General features: G+C 35.8%; 1 pseudogene; it reads right to left on the reverse strand.

Moving 5' to 3' along the window:
* LOC137656448 (transcriptional coactivator YAP1-like) overlaps positions 1 to 15,000 on the reverse strand; it is a 105,488-nt pseudogene that overhangs the window by 45,135 nt on the left and 45,353 nt on the right.

The following is a 15,000-nucleotide window of genomic DNA, read 5'->3' on the forward strand; positions in this document are numbered from 1 at the left end:
CTAATTAACTGCTTAGATCTTAGAGTGAGAGTAACTTTTGGCATTGTTTTGAAAACAATATTCAAGTTAATGACACATGAACCAGTAACATGTACTAAGTAAATTATATAAAACAATTGAGATTATATATATATATATATATATATATGCCTCAGAACTGCTAGGGTTCTCGTGTTTGGTTTGCAAAGGTTGTGTTTTCAAAAAGTAATTTACTTCGTTGTATTGACAAGGTAAATAATTTATTAAAAAATCTCTTGTCATGAGAAAATCTAAAATCTCTCTCTCTCTCTCTCTCTCTCTATATATATATATATATATATAGAGAGAGAGAGAGAGAGAGAGAGAGAGAGAGAGAGAGATATTTTAGATTTTCTCATGACAAGAGATTTTATAATAAATTATTTACTTCGTCAATACAACGAAGTAAATTACTTTTTAAAAACGCAAACTTTGCAAACCAAGCACGAGAACCATAGTAGTTCTGAGGCAAAGAAACTACATTCAATAAGATGAAAAAATAGGAGATAATGAATCTCCATTACTAAGAAGTGATTGTGGGAGTTCCAACATCCACTTGAAAAAAAAGGGAAGGGGAGTAGGGTTAAAAAAATTAAACACAAATATAAATAAAAACTAAGGATTAAGTTTGGAAACATCAAGAAACTCCCTGGTACTTTGTAGTCGTTTCTTCCAAGGCCCTACAACAGCATGACCTTGTTTTTGATCAGCCCATCAAATCACAACAGGGAAAAAGGGATTTAATGGTTATAATTACAAAGTTTTCGTAGAACGTTCAAATAAGTCCCAAGGCTTCCTTGAAAAGCACAGAGAGAGAGAGAGAGAGAGAGAGAGAGAGAGAGAGAGAGTTGTTTACAGTGTGCAAAGAGAAACATTATACCATCATGGGCACCAACACCAAAGAAAGTCACGGACACCCGACAGCTAAGTGCCAGCGACCATCATCATCATGTTATAAACAACCACGAACCAATAGAACCGACATTACAATATTAAGAATCACAATTGCTACTACTACTAAGACCACCACCGCCACACCACCAGCACAACTATCACCACCATCTACTAACCACACTTATCAACCACTCCAACAATAAATCTTAATAGGAACACTTCTAGGCGCCACTGCAACTTCACCATGTCCCTGTTTGTCCAGCAGACAACAGCAAAGGAAAAAAACCTGGATGAAGCAAGACATGATGCTCAGAGATACTTATACCTAAATAGCCTCTTACATCATATATCATATATATATATATATATATACATACTGTGTATACACAATTATATAATATGTGTATATAAAGATCAACAGATTGCTCTGATTACATTCAGACTGGAATAAAGGAAAAGCTTATTTTAATGAGAAAATACAAAGGAATGGGGGATGAGTCAAATTATTGATGATATTGTGCTTATTCAGCTGAAATGTGTATCAAAACAAGACTGAAAATGACTTCAAAATGAATCCACTGTTATTCATATATACCAGACGCAATGAGTCAATTTTGATTAAATTGTTTTTCTTTTGAGTTTATACTCACAAGCCTTTCACGGACATCTATCACAGGGAAGAGCAACATAGCAAAATTGAAAATAAGACATATACGTTCCAAGACACTGGCTGAAGCGACCTTGCAAGGTCCTATGTAAGTGACTGTGTGTGAGTGTGTGCGCGCGCGTGCGTGCGTGCACAAGTGTGTCCTGTGACAGGATCTTCAAGGCTGTGCGTATCCCCCGGTTATACTCCCACGCTCGTAGACACACTACCACTACCACCCTCCTCCATCACATAAACCTTCTCCACCTACCCATCACAACCACTATCCATCCACCTTACCAAAACCACACCACCCACTTTCAATCTTCCACCCACAATGTCCCCATCAGAGCCACTTGCCATTCCACAACAAAATCAAATTTTTTTTCCCATCACTTTTAACCTCTTTTCTCAGTTCCACATCATCTCAAATGCTAAAAAATACCACTGGTATGGAATACACACAGATACACTATATATATATATATATATAGAGAGAGAGAGAGAGAGAGAGAGAGAGAGAGAGAGAATAATACAACGATTCTTTGTACACTGAAAGAGTTCAGAGCTGTCATACTGAACAGCTAACCCAAGAAGTATGGCTGTTGTGATATTCTCAACATACCAAACACACAAAAATCAATGTAGATCCAGAAATGTTCTTAAAACAATAAAGGACAATTCACTAGGGTAATCACTAAATCTTTACATATAATACCGATAACAATCTTTCAACATTTAGCAAAGTTTAGTGAGGATGACTTTGAAATAAAAAAAATGAAGCAATTTATCACGATACTACCAACCTTTAAAATTGTAAATGGAGAGAGCGAGTATTTTCATCTTTTGCGATGCTAATGCCTCCCGGTGTCTTGTAACTGGTCTATCAAGCAGCACGAGGGTTTAAGAATAAGCCAAACATGTTGGGTTTTCTATCATAATAGATAACAATACCAAATTATCAATTTATCACAAGACTAGAATAGAAAAAAAATCTAACAAGTTGCCCAATGTTAGTAGGTGGATTCGACGAACTGCTCATGAAGTTATAATTTGTGGAATTGTTTACGGGACGGGTTTCGCTCACAATTCGGTAATCAAAGGGGGAACGACACTATGACTTTTTATTTCTATGATGCCAACCCCACTCAACTGAACTTTTTATTGCTGAAATCTCTCTCTCTCTCTCTCTCTCTCTCTCTCTCTCTCTCTTATATATATATATATATATATATATATATATTATAAATATACAGTATATATATTATATATAAACAGGTAGTACAGCAATCCTAAAACAACAAAGACTGAAAAACTTCCGACTGAGAAAGGATTTAGACAGGGAGAACCCATCTCTCCTAAGTTATTCACAGCATGCCTAGAAGTTTTTAAGAATTCAGATTGGGAAAATGTAGGATTTAATATTAATGAGGAATACCTCAACAACTTAAGATTGGCAGATGACACTTGCGTTTAGTGAATCATGAGAGGAATTACAAAAGATGATAGACGATTTGAAAAGAGAAAGTGGAAATGTAGGACTGAAAATTAATGAGTAAAGCAAAAATAATGTTCAATGAAAATGCAGACAACAAAGTTATGGAAGAGGATTATACTGGATTGGTGATAGGAATTAAGCAGATCTAGATGATGCTATCCTTGTTAGCAGAACACCACAGGATTTACAATGCTTGCTTACCAGAATGCACGAAATATCACACCAGGTTGGGCTGAAGATAAATAGAAGAAAGACGGTGATGATTAGAACGGATTATGCAATGGAAGATGAAATACCATTGGAAGGAGAAAAGATTAATGAGATATGATCATTTAAGTATTTAGGAACTGGTCTCCGATAAAGGGTCTTTAGAATTAGTTTAGTGAAAGATTGAAAAAAAAAAAACAAATCAGACAATGGCTGGGTTAAGTAAAATTTGGAAATCAAATCGCCTGAAATTACGTATAAAAATCAGACTATACATCAGTTTAGCGAGATCGGTATTACTCTATGGACATGAGTCATGGTATGACAATGAAACAATCTCCAATAGATTTAGCAGATTTGAGAACAAAGCCCTCAGAAGGATATTGGGAGTTAAATGGCAGGACAGGATTAGGAATGAAACTTATAAGGGAGATTACTCAAGTGCCATCTGTGGATGAGATCATGAAGAGGGGTAGATGGAGATGGTTTAGGCATGCTCTTCGCACTCCCCAAGAGAGATTAGTTCACCAAACGTTCAGCTGGGCTCCACAAGGCACTAGAAGAGCTGAACGACCTAGGCCTACATGGCTGAGGACAATGAAACAAGAAGTAGGAGATGATGAATGGAGAAGTATTGAATTAAAGGCTCAAGATAGAGACGACTAGAGAAATCCAACCGAGGCCCCTTTGCCTCAATAGGCGTAAGAAGACAGACAGTAAGTGTTTCCCAAGTGGAAGCACACGCCTGAGTCCTTTGTTCTGCAGTGAACTAGTAACTGCTGCTGATGCTTATATATATATATATATATATATATATACACACAAATATATATAGCCCTATGTGTGTGTCCTTTGCGTCAATAGGCGTAGAAGATCATGGTGATGGTGATATATGAGAAAAGATTCACACACAGTACCATAGCCACTATACTAAGGTCTTCCCTGTCGCGAGTTAAGAGTTCTCTCGTTTGAGAGTGCACACAAGAACAGTATTCTATTGGATTTTTCTTCTGGTTCAATAGCAGAGCCAAGGATGAATTCCTTCTATCATTTTCTTAATCTTCTTCTATATCAGTCATTTTCGGAGCCACCCTTCTGTTGAAATGGTTATCGTGAAGTTTACTAAGCCTTGCATGGTGTGTCGGTTCTGCCATGTTTACCAATTTTATCAGACATTTTATCTTAGTCTATGGGTTGCACTTGTATTTTTCTCTGTATATAGTTGTACAAATGTTTTTTGTTAAGTTTGGTTTTAAGTATCATGAGACAATTTTATAGTTTTCATTTCAAACTCTGCTGGAGATGGCAAAATCCTGGACCAGTGGATCCCATACTGAGCTACCTTAGTCTAGTGTATTGAAAGATCAGAGACCTTACAGTTGCTTCCAGTGTGATACATGATGTTTAGTTGCTTATTCTAAGTTTTAAGGAACAAATAATCTTCAGTGGCGATTCCATTCCTAAGGCATGGGGATTGGCAGTGTATATTAGGAATGAGTACCCCACCCTGCTTCTGGCAAGTCCAGTTATGGATATGGATGTGATGAGATTCAGGTCATAATGGTTTGTAGCCGGCATTACACCTTTTATTTGTGTTCCATCTATCGTAATCCAGACTTGGATGATTTTACATCAGATAATCTTCTCACCACTATGACCGCAATACAAGATGGTATAAAAAACCTCTTTTGTGCTTGGTGATTTCAATGTTTCTCCAACTGATCGCCATGGCATAGAGCTTTTGACTTTGCTTCTGAATCAGGCTGTAGGCAAATCCAAAGTGACCCTCACATTTTGTAATAGATTAGAGCAAGTATACATAAATTCCCCTAGTGTTATAAAAAGACAAGGATGATCCTCCAGTAATTAAGATTAAGCAGCATGTTCTTTCATTCTACAATTTGTTGGAAAAAATATCTAATCCATCATATTCCCTATCCCTGACCTGGATATTAATCTATGACGCCATCGCTCAGTTAGTTCTTTTTACAATTTTCCATATACCTGATTATCCTTTACATTCAGATATCCTCAGACTGTCCTATTATGTACGTAGTTCCAGGTATGCAGATAATTCTTACATCTTGTAATCGCCTTTGCTACTACACCGTATTTAAGTTTCACTCCAGCAGTCACCAAATTGTTGAATGATATTTATAACCTAGGGGTTCAATAGGTGGAACTATAGAAGTTCTAACTTCTTGTAGTGTGGCTCGTAATGCTAATGACAATAATCTATTAGGATGACTGCTTTTCATGGCATTTTATAAACCTAACGCACCCTTACCCTCTTCAATGGCTAATAAATTTGTAAATCCATTCTTTTCAGTTTTAGCAATCATACGCATTAGAAAGAACCAAACCAATCATATAAATGACTCCCTAAAATTTTAATTTCGGAAAAATTCTGTTTCGAACGCAAGAAATTCCCAAACGAATACCAAGATACAAACATGTATAGGCTATCGATCTGATAAATACACATTAAAATACCAATGACAGCATTCGAGACCAAAAAGTACAGAGAAAAGAACAAATCATAAAAAAAAAACGCAAACTTAGGTCATGTTTAAAACCGGCAATGACCAAACCATACAATACCGTGACTTGATGCATTCATGCACGACGTTGCCATTGAAAAAGTAAATCTTTCAAACGCTGTCATCGGATAAAACCAATAAAAATCTTGAAGGTCACCATCCAGTTAAAAACACTACATAAAATTTTAGTTGACCTATTAAAACTACCATAAAATTGGAAAAAAAATCCGATGAAAACTTTAATGTCTCAAACAAGCCAGGACAAAAGCATTACCTGAGCACACGCAGGTCACCTTTGCACCCATCCTCTTCAGCCTTTCTCACGCCCACCTGCAGCCCTCCCACCCCTCACAGCTCCCTCATCCACTCTTACACGGACACAGGATTTATTCCTGCTGGACATTCCACTTCTGGCAACATCCGATCATGACACATCAGCCTCCACATGCCATAGCGGACACAACAAGACTGCCTTCAGATCATTACAAATTCGCTTAGAGGCATTCATGCAAGCCAACTGGTTTGTCGAGTTTATCGTATTTCTACCCGATAAAATTAAAAATAATTGTCCGTTTCAAAGTTCTTCAATTAAGAGAAGAATGATAGACAAGGAAAATTTTACCCATAAAATTTATATTTGACCTTGGGAAATGTAATCACCATCCCTCACAATACATGCTGAAAAGTTCCATTGAATTTATCACATCAACTAACATTATGGAGTCAATACTTCCATTCCAATAATTAAGAGTTTACATTTCTATCCCACTTTCTCCAAATTTTTCATATTTCTGTCTCAACTAGCGAGTTTTGATTTCTATAATTATTCCGAGTTTACCACATTTTAACCTGATTACACATCCACTAATCATGGTATTGATTACATTAAATTACTATTAGATTCGAAATTCGTGTAAAGAAGTTACCATTTGACATCAATATTGATTCCTCGTCCATCTTTGTCAAATCTAAATAGTCTTCACGTGTGGTGTCGCTCCCAACCACATGCTGATCACAATTCCAGATTTGAGATGCTTTAACGATTGTACTGCATATAAGTCAGAACTATTTGTCATTTTCTAGCAGTCAGACCGCGAGTATACCAATCTCAAAAACCCCCAAGCTTTGCCTGACCACGAACGAAGCGATGAAATATATTTTAAAACTAAACTATTCATTACATTTCAGGCCGCACAAATTTCAAATTCGATTTAGTTATACGCAATTAATATTCTTGCATACCTTGTCCAAACATCAAAGGTTATCAAAATGATTTATACTTTATAGAGTAAAATCTACAAGATCGCTGAAATCTAAAACAAATGGAAGGGAATCTCTCACCTGAAGAAATTGCCAGCCAGTAACATAAAAGGCAAGTGTATTTGTTACACCCAAAAAACTCAATTTGGAAAGACAATGTTAAGTATTTAATAACAACAACTTGTTAACCATTTACGTTTCACTAGTCTAAAATGACAATACTCGAGCAGAAAAAAAAATATAGTATGCATTTCATGAACCATAGATATATCGACAACACTTAAAAGTCAAAATATAATACTAAAATATGCGCACGTTTTCCCTACAGTGCATGCTCTTCTGCTTGTAGTCATGTCTGGAAAAGCCTTGCAAGAGACAACAAAGTCAAGAAAATACAGTCATAGGTAATAGCCTTAAAGGTCTGAAATGCATGTAGGAGGAAGACCCTTAACAGTTCAAGATAATCCACGTGAATAGATTTAACTGTAGCCCTCCTAAGTATATGTCTAGACTAAAGATACATAGTATCCCAAAAGACGTTAAACTTAATAACGTCAAAATAAATCTAAGTAAATGAGGTTAAATACGGATAAATGTAATACAGACTTACCAAATATATATAATATATTATACATACATAAATTTCATATCCTTACACAATATTATATATGTTAGATGACAACTGAGTAGCCTGTAGCCGTGGTGCGAGATACAGGAAATGGTACTCAATGCATTCACCCTTTCTACTACTACAGTAACTCCCGAAGACACTCCCCTCCGTGCCCCCACCCCCGGGATGGTCTCGTCACCCTTCCCATTAACTGGCCGATTCGTTTTACCTGTGTTCAGGTGCTTCCTTCTGATGTAAAGCACACTAAGGTTTCAACTGAAGATACTTTTTTTTTTTTCGAAATGACGATAAATTTCCTCAAATATATAAATAAATAACTTATAAACAGAAATGCAACCATGAAAATGATATAATTTTCATTAAGGCCCAATATGTTGAAATTAATATCCACATGCAACTCGTGTGATCTTTAAAATCACCTACTAAACACAAGCACACACACTTTTTTTTTGTTCCCACTGGTTACGTTTCCCGTTAAACTACAATAACTTAATCAAACAGCCTATGGAAAATAAAACATCCAATATTTGAAATTAACTTAAAACCCTCCTGTTGCATCAAAATGACTTTAAATGACTAAAATTTATGGTTAGGTACAAGTGATAAAACACCCGTTACAATTAGATTCAGAAATAGGGTAATTATCAGACAGTGAAACGGGAATACTATTAAGATCACATACGCCAGGCTATTAGAAAGCATTTTCTTTATGATACTTTTGTCCTCCAAAATGCACAAACGTCGCTGCAAACCAAACAGAACAGCAGCATGAACCGAGCCAGAGATCATTACAAGTGACGCGACCGAAATAAAACCGATGCATCTGTCAGTGCCACAACAACCGGCAAACACAACACAAAATAAATGTCAACAACATCAGAAACTTACGAAAACAACGATATATGCTCTTTATTTGCCAGTATGAAGTTCACGTTCCTATTAATAATTAACTGACAGTATAGATGTGCTCTATGCAACAAAGGAGCGGCTGCTATATACAGCGACAGAGAGAGAGAGAGAGAGAGAGAGAGAGACTGACTACCAAGATACTTGGATGAGCAAGTTTTTTTTTCACTGTCTCATCAACGCCTGTGAGAGAGAGAGAGAGAGAGAGAGAGAGAGAGAGTACTTTTCTGATGGTCAAAAATAGTCAGTTCCCCTCTCAATTCCCAGACACCCAAACAAGAAGAGGTCAGAGTCCCTTCGCCCTCCTCTTCCGCTGCTTCTCACGCCCTTCATTGTCTTTTGCTCTCCTCCAACACCCTTACATAAGATACGAAGAATAAGAATTATGTCCTAAACACAATTTACGCGATTCACTTATTCAATTAAATGCGCATTAAAAGGCAAAAATTTTGATGCAATTGCTATCAATTACTTTGCAAGGAGAAATGATTTACTTTCTAATGTTTTTGTTAGTATAAACAGGGAAATTATGTACTAGGCTTCCCATCCTTAAAAGCTTTACAATAATAATAATAATAATAATAATAATAATAATAATAATAATACATCTAACAAAGCCTGTACAGATAGTTCAGACAATCAAAATATTTTGATGAACGATTAAAAGCATTACAACAATTAAAATCTAAAAGTTTATTAGTCATATACATACATACACACACATATATATACATATATATTACACACACACACACACACATATATATATATATATATATATGTATATATATATATATATATATATATATTGGTATCAAGTTTTCCAGTCGTATATCAATATATTTCTTTTATTCAATTCTCATGATAAGTTAGATACAATGATTTTCCATATCAGTTGAGATATCAAACATAATCTTATGTGTCACTCTTGCTCTTATTATCATAAACTTTATTATTCTTATCATTACTATCAATAGTTTGATGCTCTCAATAACAGTTATCTTGTAAATACCATTGCTATTTTGGTGAAAGCACACACACACACAGACGAGAGAGAGAGAGAGAGAGAGAGAGAGAGAGAGAGAGAGAGAGGGGAACCAGCTGGGTAATAGGGAATGACTCATCAGACAGTAGCAGGAAGGCTAGCCCTTCCTTAATACTACGCAAAGGGAGATCCAAGTTGGCAGAGAAAAATAGTGAAGGGGATAGCAACAGTTGTTCAGTGTTCAAAGAAAAGGAAGGAAACGACACACGAGAGAAAAAGTCTGAAATAACAGGGAGTAACAAGTGCGGGTTTGATTTCAGGGAAGAGGCAAGGGAGAGAGCGGCATCGAATGGGTAAGGAAAGAAAGGGAAGAGGCTGTTTATAAGGGGAGGTAGCATAAAGAGATAGGAGCAGTTTATACCAGACACATTGGGAAGAGTAAGAGTTGTAGACAGGGAGGAATAAGAAAGATTTAAAGAGGAATACAAGGAAGGGGGAAGGGGGGAGGGGGTTAGGGAAAAAAAAAAAGTAAAATATTAGTGGCCTTAGGAAAAATAAATATGAAAACAGGGATGGATGAATAAAAATAGTTACAAACAAAATGGATGAAGAATGAGTTACATACGAAGCAGGGAAAAATAGAGTTTAATATAAAGTGGAACTAAGAAAGAATGAATTTGAATACTAGGTTGAGTAAGATAAGACTGAGTTTTACAAAAAAGGGTAAAAGAAGGGTTAAATAAAATACTAAATATGGAGGATATGGTGGAGGCAAATAAAGCCACTAGAATAAAGGAAAAAAAAACATATGAAAAGCAGTGGACAATTACATTTTCCTAAATATATAATTTTTTTTTTTCATCGTGTTTCTTTCCTGAAGAAAATACAAAACGAAACACCAGTAAAAGAATAAAAACCCCAGTAGCTTTATTCACCTTCATAAGTTTCTCTTAATAATCACCGATTTCAAACAATTACTTCTTTGGAAATTCAATCTAAAACATTATTTTTCTTTCCGTATTAGAAAAAAAGACAGGCTTAAGTGTAAATACATATGCCAAGTTTATCAGAAACCCTTGAAGCTAGGCTAATAAAATTCATAAACCTCATTCAAGATTTTTTTTTTTTTTACTTCTATCGTGGTTTCTGGTGCTTCAAAGGGTCTCTCGCAATAGAGCACTCCATTGGGAAATTAATAGAATCCATTTTGGTTTGGTGTTAGAAAGATACGCTGATAGGGAAAATAGCCACAGACACCAGAAAAAACAACTCAGATACCCAGTCTGCCTATCTCCTGGCCCTGAGGTGAAAAATCAACCTTGGAGTCACTAATTATCTCCAGATTTTGGCGAGCGCGTCAGATCTTGTTTCAAAACAGTCGATCCACTATTGGCGACGTAGGGAAAATCGACCCTTATGCCATACGATACCTAGTAAGCTTCGCATTGAGGGTTTTGGCGCACACCTGAGTTTGGCGCCATGATTGCGGCAGGCTTTGCCAAGAGGAGGAAGGTCCCGCGCCAAAATTAAGGGATTGGGGTGGCATCAGGTACTGGGTGGCATGAAACTTGGGGTAGTGGCGAAGAGGGGGGGGGGGGAGACATCAGCGACTGTTTTCGTGATTGATTACAGAAACCTGCTTTCTTTTGCACTTCAAATTATACACATTCAACATCTACCGATGGCTCATTCATTTCTTATTTACGGAGTGCTTACACAAAATTGATAAGATTGAGTATGTGACAAAACTCCGATATGAATAATTACAATAAACCCTTGAAATAAAATACAAATCCCATGAATAACATTAGGCTATAAAGACAAAAAAATATGAATTTAAATAAAGAAAAGAAGCATCAAGGAGATCAGCGTAATAGAATTGATTTTTTTTTTTTATTCAGCATCATAAACTAGCGTCAGAGAGAGAGAGAGAGAGAGAGAGAGAGAGAGAGAGAGAGAACCTTGGAACCCAAACCAAATCCGGAGGCAGCAGGGGCACTGAATCGTCATTTTATCCATGTCATAACAAGACACCTATTTTTTCTTTAAAGATGACCTTGACATAGATATTTTCATTTGCTATATTGTATACACTCTTTGCCAAAAACAACATATAAGGTTTTTAATCTTTAGAGCAGTGAAAGAAATCTAACGATACTATCAAGAGAAATTGAGGTGAAATTGTGGTAAATATTCCCTATTTTGCCGGAAAGTGAAATAATTACCCGATGATAGTCAACTGTGGTGGGTAGCAGCCGAGGTAGAAAAGGAGACAGAAAAGCCAATTTTATCCCGAAAAAATAAACTTATGTAAAAGGACTTAATATTGTCCTTTCAAACAAATATGTGATATTTTTCAACTACCTAATATTAGCAATAAGACTAGTGCAACTAAGATACCATACAAATTCCGAGATCGTTAAGCAAACTCCAGAATGACTGCCGTTCTTCATTGCACATGACATAGGCAAGCTCTCTCTCTCTCTCTCTCTCTCTCTCTCTCTCTCTGTTTAACGGTTGATAATTACTCAATATCTGTAATTCGAAAATTTATACTTTCAATTCATTAAAGATAATTTTAAAAAATAATGTGTATCAAAAGGTGAGTGATTAAATATTTTTTTAAATTATGCTATATCTCAAATTTATTACTCTTCATGAAATTTAGCAAAAATATTATAAGCCAAAGAGATCTCGTATAGTAATTAAGAAATTAACTTAACAGTGATAGAAATTATAATGGAGGAACTAAAAGTAAAATAGATAAACTTAGTAATTCTAAAATATATAAGTAATTAAAAAATTATAACCTAATTTCCGTAGAAACTTAATATATTTAATAATGATGATGACAATAATAAGCTCCAAACAAAAGGTGCGCAGCCATGCATAGCAATCCTCTAATTACGAATGGCAATAACCACACTAATATCTTTAAGACTGTCATCTTAATTTTTCCTATACGGCCTTGATCATCTGAGACCCACACACATACACAAACACGCGGTTTTCTCTTTCACAAATTTCAGCGTGATTGCATTTATTAATAGGATGAAATTCTTCAAAAGGAAGTACTGTATTCAAAATGTTATTTTTTAATTGCAATTGTATAAAAACCTAAAATCTTGAAACTACGAGACTTGACATTACGAGATTTATTTTATATATATATATATATATATATATTAGTATATAATTATATATATATATATATATATACACACACACACACACAGTTAAGTGACTCGTCAAAAAAAAGTGCTAAACATTTTTATATATATGCATCCACAAGCACATACATTCAGCTCTTCCATCCCACACCCTTTCCCAACTACAAAATGGCAGTTGGACAATTTGTGAAGATTGTGGTTTCCTAGTGTACCTCTTGGGATAACCCCCTCTCACTAAGGTATGGCTAATCCCTCTCCCAAGGAACAGGGAGAGACCAAGTAGTCATAAGTTTGTTCAGCGTAATAGGAAAGATGTATGTGTATATGTATGTATCTATCTATCTATCTATCTATATAAATATATATATATATATATATATATATATAAATGCATGATCTATAAATGATACTGACACAAATAAAAAAAGGATTTTAATAAATTACTACATTAGAAAGCCCGTACTGACAACCCTCCATGAAAAAAATACCTGTTACCGAGTAACTTAGGCCAATTTTGACGAGAATACATTCTGTTAAAAGCAAGAAACATTAAAGTCCTAACACGAGAGAGAGAGAGAGAGAGAGAGAGAGAGAGAGAGAGAGAGAGAGATATTCTTTCTCGACCTGAAGGAAACACGACAATTTGTGTACTGGTGAACAAATAGATGAAACGCCGTATTACTAAACAGTTACTTGGTTCGACAAGATAAGACTGGTATATATCATAGTTGATTGGTACTGATCAATTGAAATATAAAAATCAACACTTTTTTGTTTCTAGATAATATCTACCCTTGGGCATTCGTTACCTTGAAAGATTAACTTGCAGATTAAAAAGAACTTCTGTAGATCATTTAAAGAGGAAAGGTAACCTGCCAGAATTTATACTCACGTAGCCTAGGGTCAAACCACGAGGTTGACTTGTCTTCATGATTGATGAAGTACACTTTCGCCCTCAGGAGTCACAGCTTGTTCCCACCCGTCAGGCAAGGGTCCCAGGTTGCCGTTGACGAGCCCTGGCACCGTCGCTTGATTGGATCCTGCTTGTGGGGGCGGGGGGTGGCTGGGGGACAGTAGGAGCTGTCTGTGCCTGTGACACCGCCACATGGGGCCCTGGAGGAGCCGGGGGCGGATGCTGTTGTGCCTGCTGACGCTGCCGTTGCTTCAACAAGGTCTTACGAGGATCTTCCCACGTCGTCGACTGCGTCAGGTGGCTGTGCAAGGGAGAAACAAAGAGAACCAAATAAATAAAGTTTGTTAAGTTTAACATTATGGAATTTCACAAAATTCAACATCCCAACAGAAAGTTTGAAGCAGCTTCCTTGAAGATTTAAACATGCTGTGACTGTTTTCAAAGAACGGAAAATTAGCACTGCGAGACTTAACGCCAGTTCTACAGCCATAAAAAATATCAAGGATCATTGTCCAGCTCTTCTCTTCTATTTATTTCCTCTACCTAATTTCCTTTCATAATTTCTCATTTTCATAAATCTCAATAGAAACGATAGTTCCAATGAATAAGAGGCCCACAGAATATAAAAACACGAAAGTTATGCCCGTATACAGAAACGAAATTTGAACTGTTCAAGGCAATCATTCTATTATACCTTGTAGATTTCTTATCCTTTTGGTATAGGGTTTAAACTCATTAACATATATCCACTGATGTCATCACTTCAAATCTAATTATATATGAAATATCCTACATGCATATCCTTAACCACTCCCAGTGATAGGATTAGCTTAAAACAATCACGCTTAACTAAAAATAAAAACATCCGCTTCTCAAAAGGAAAATAAAGAGATTTTTTTTAATTAATATACTTTCTAGAAGGCAATGAATCAAGATAATTTCGATTACACAAGATATAAAGTTTGTATCTTATCAATTCATACAGCCCACGCTTAACGATACCTATCATAACTCCACACATTACCTTAATCATTTCTGCCTGATCATCTTCCCTCGTGAGACATTGACAAAAAAAAAAAAAGAAAAAAAAAAGAAAAAAAAAAAAAAAAGATAACACTGCAAAATGTCTACTCGCTAGCTCCTTTAGCAGTATTAACCACTCGACATTTAAAACCATGACCTTTAAACTATTCTAAATGACCCCACACACATTCACACGATTCCGTCAACAATTTGGAACAAAATTGGGACATCGGCATATTAACAAGAAATAATAATAAAGGTTTAGCAAGGATAAATGTCAATTATATTTCTACTCCTTAAGGAACAAGA

Source organism: Palaemon carinicauda, chromosome 1, assembly GCF_036898095.1.
Source record: "Palaemon carinicauda isolate YSFRI2023 chromosome 1, ASM3689809v2, whole genome shotgun sequence".
NCBI classification, from domain to species: domain Eukaryota; kingdom Metazoa; phylum Arthropoda; class Malacostraca; order Decapoda; family Palaemonidae; genus Palaemon; species Palaemon carinicauda.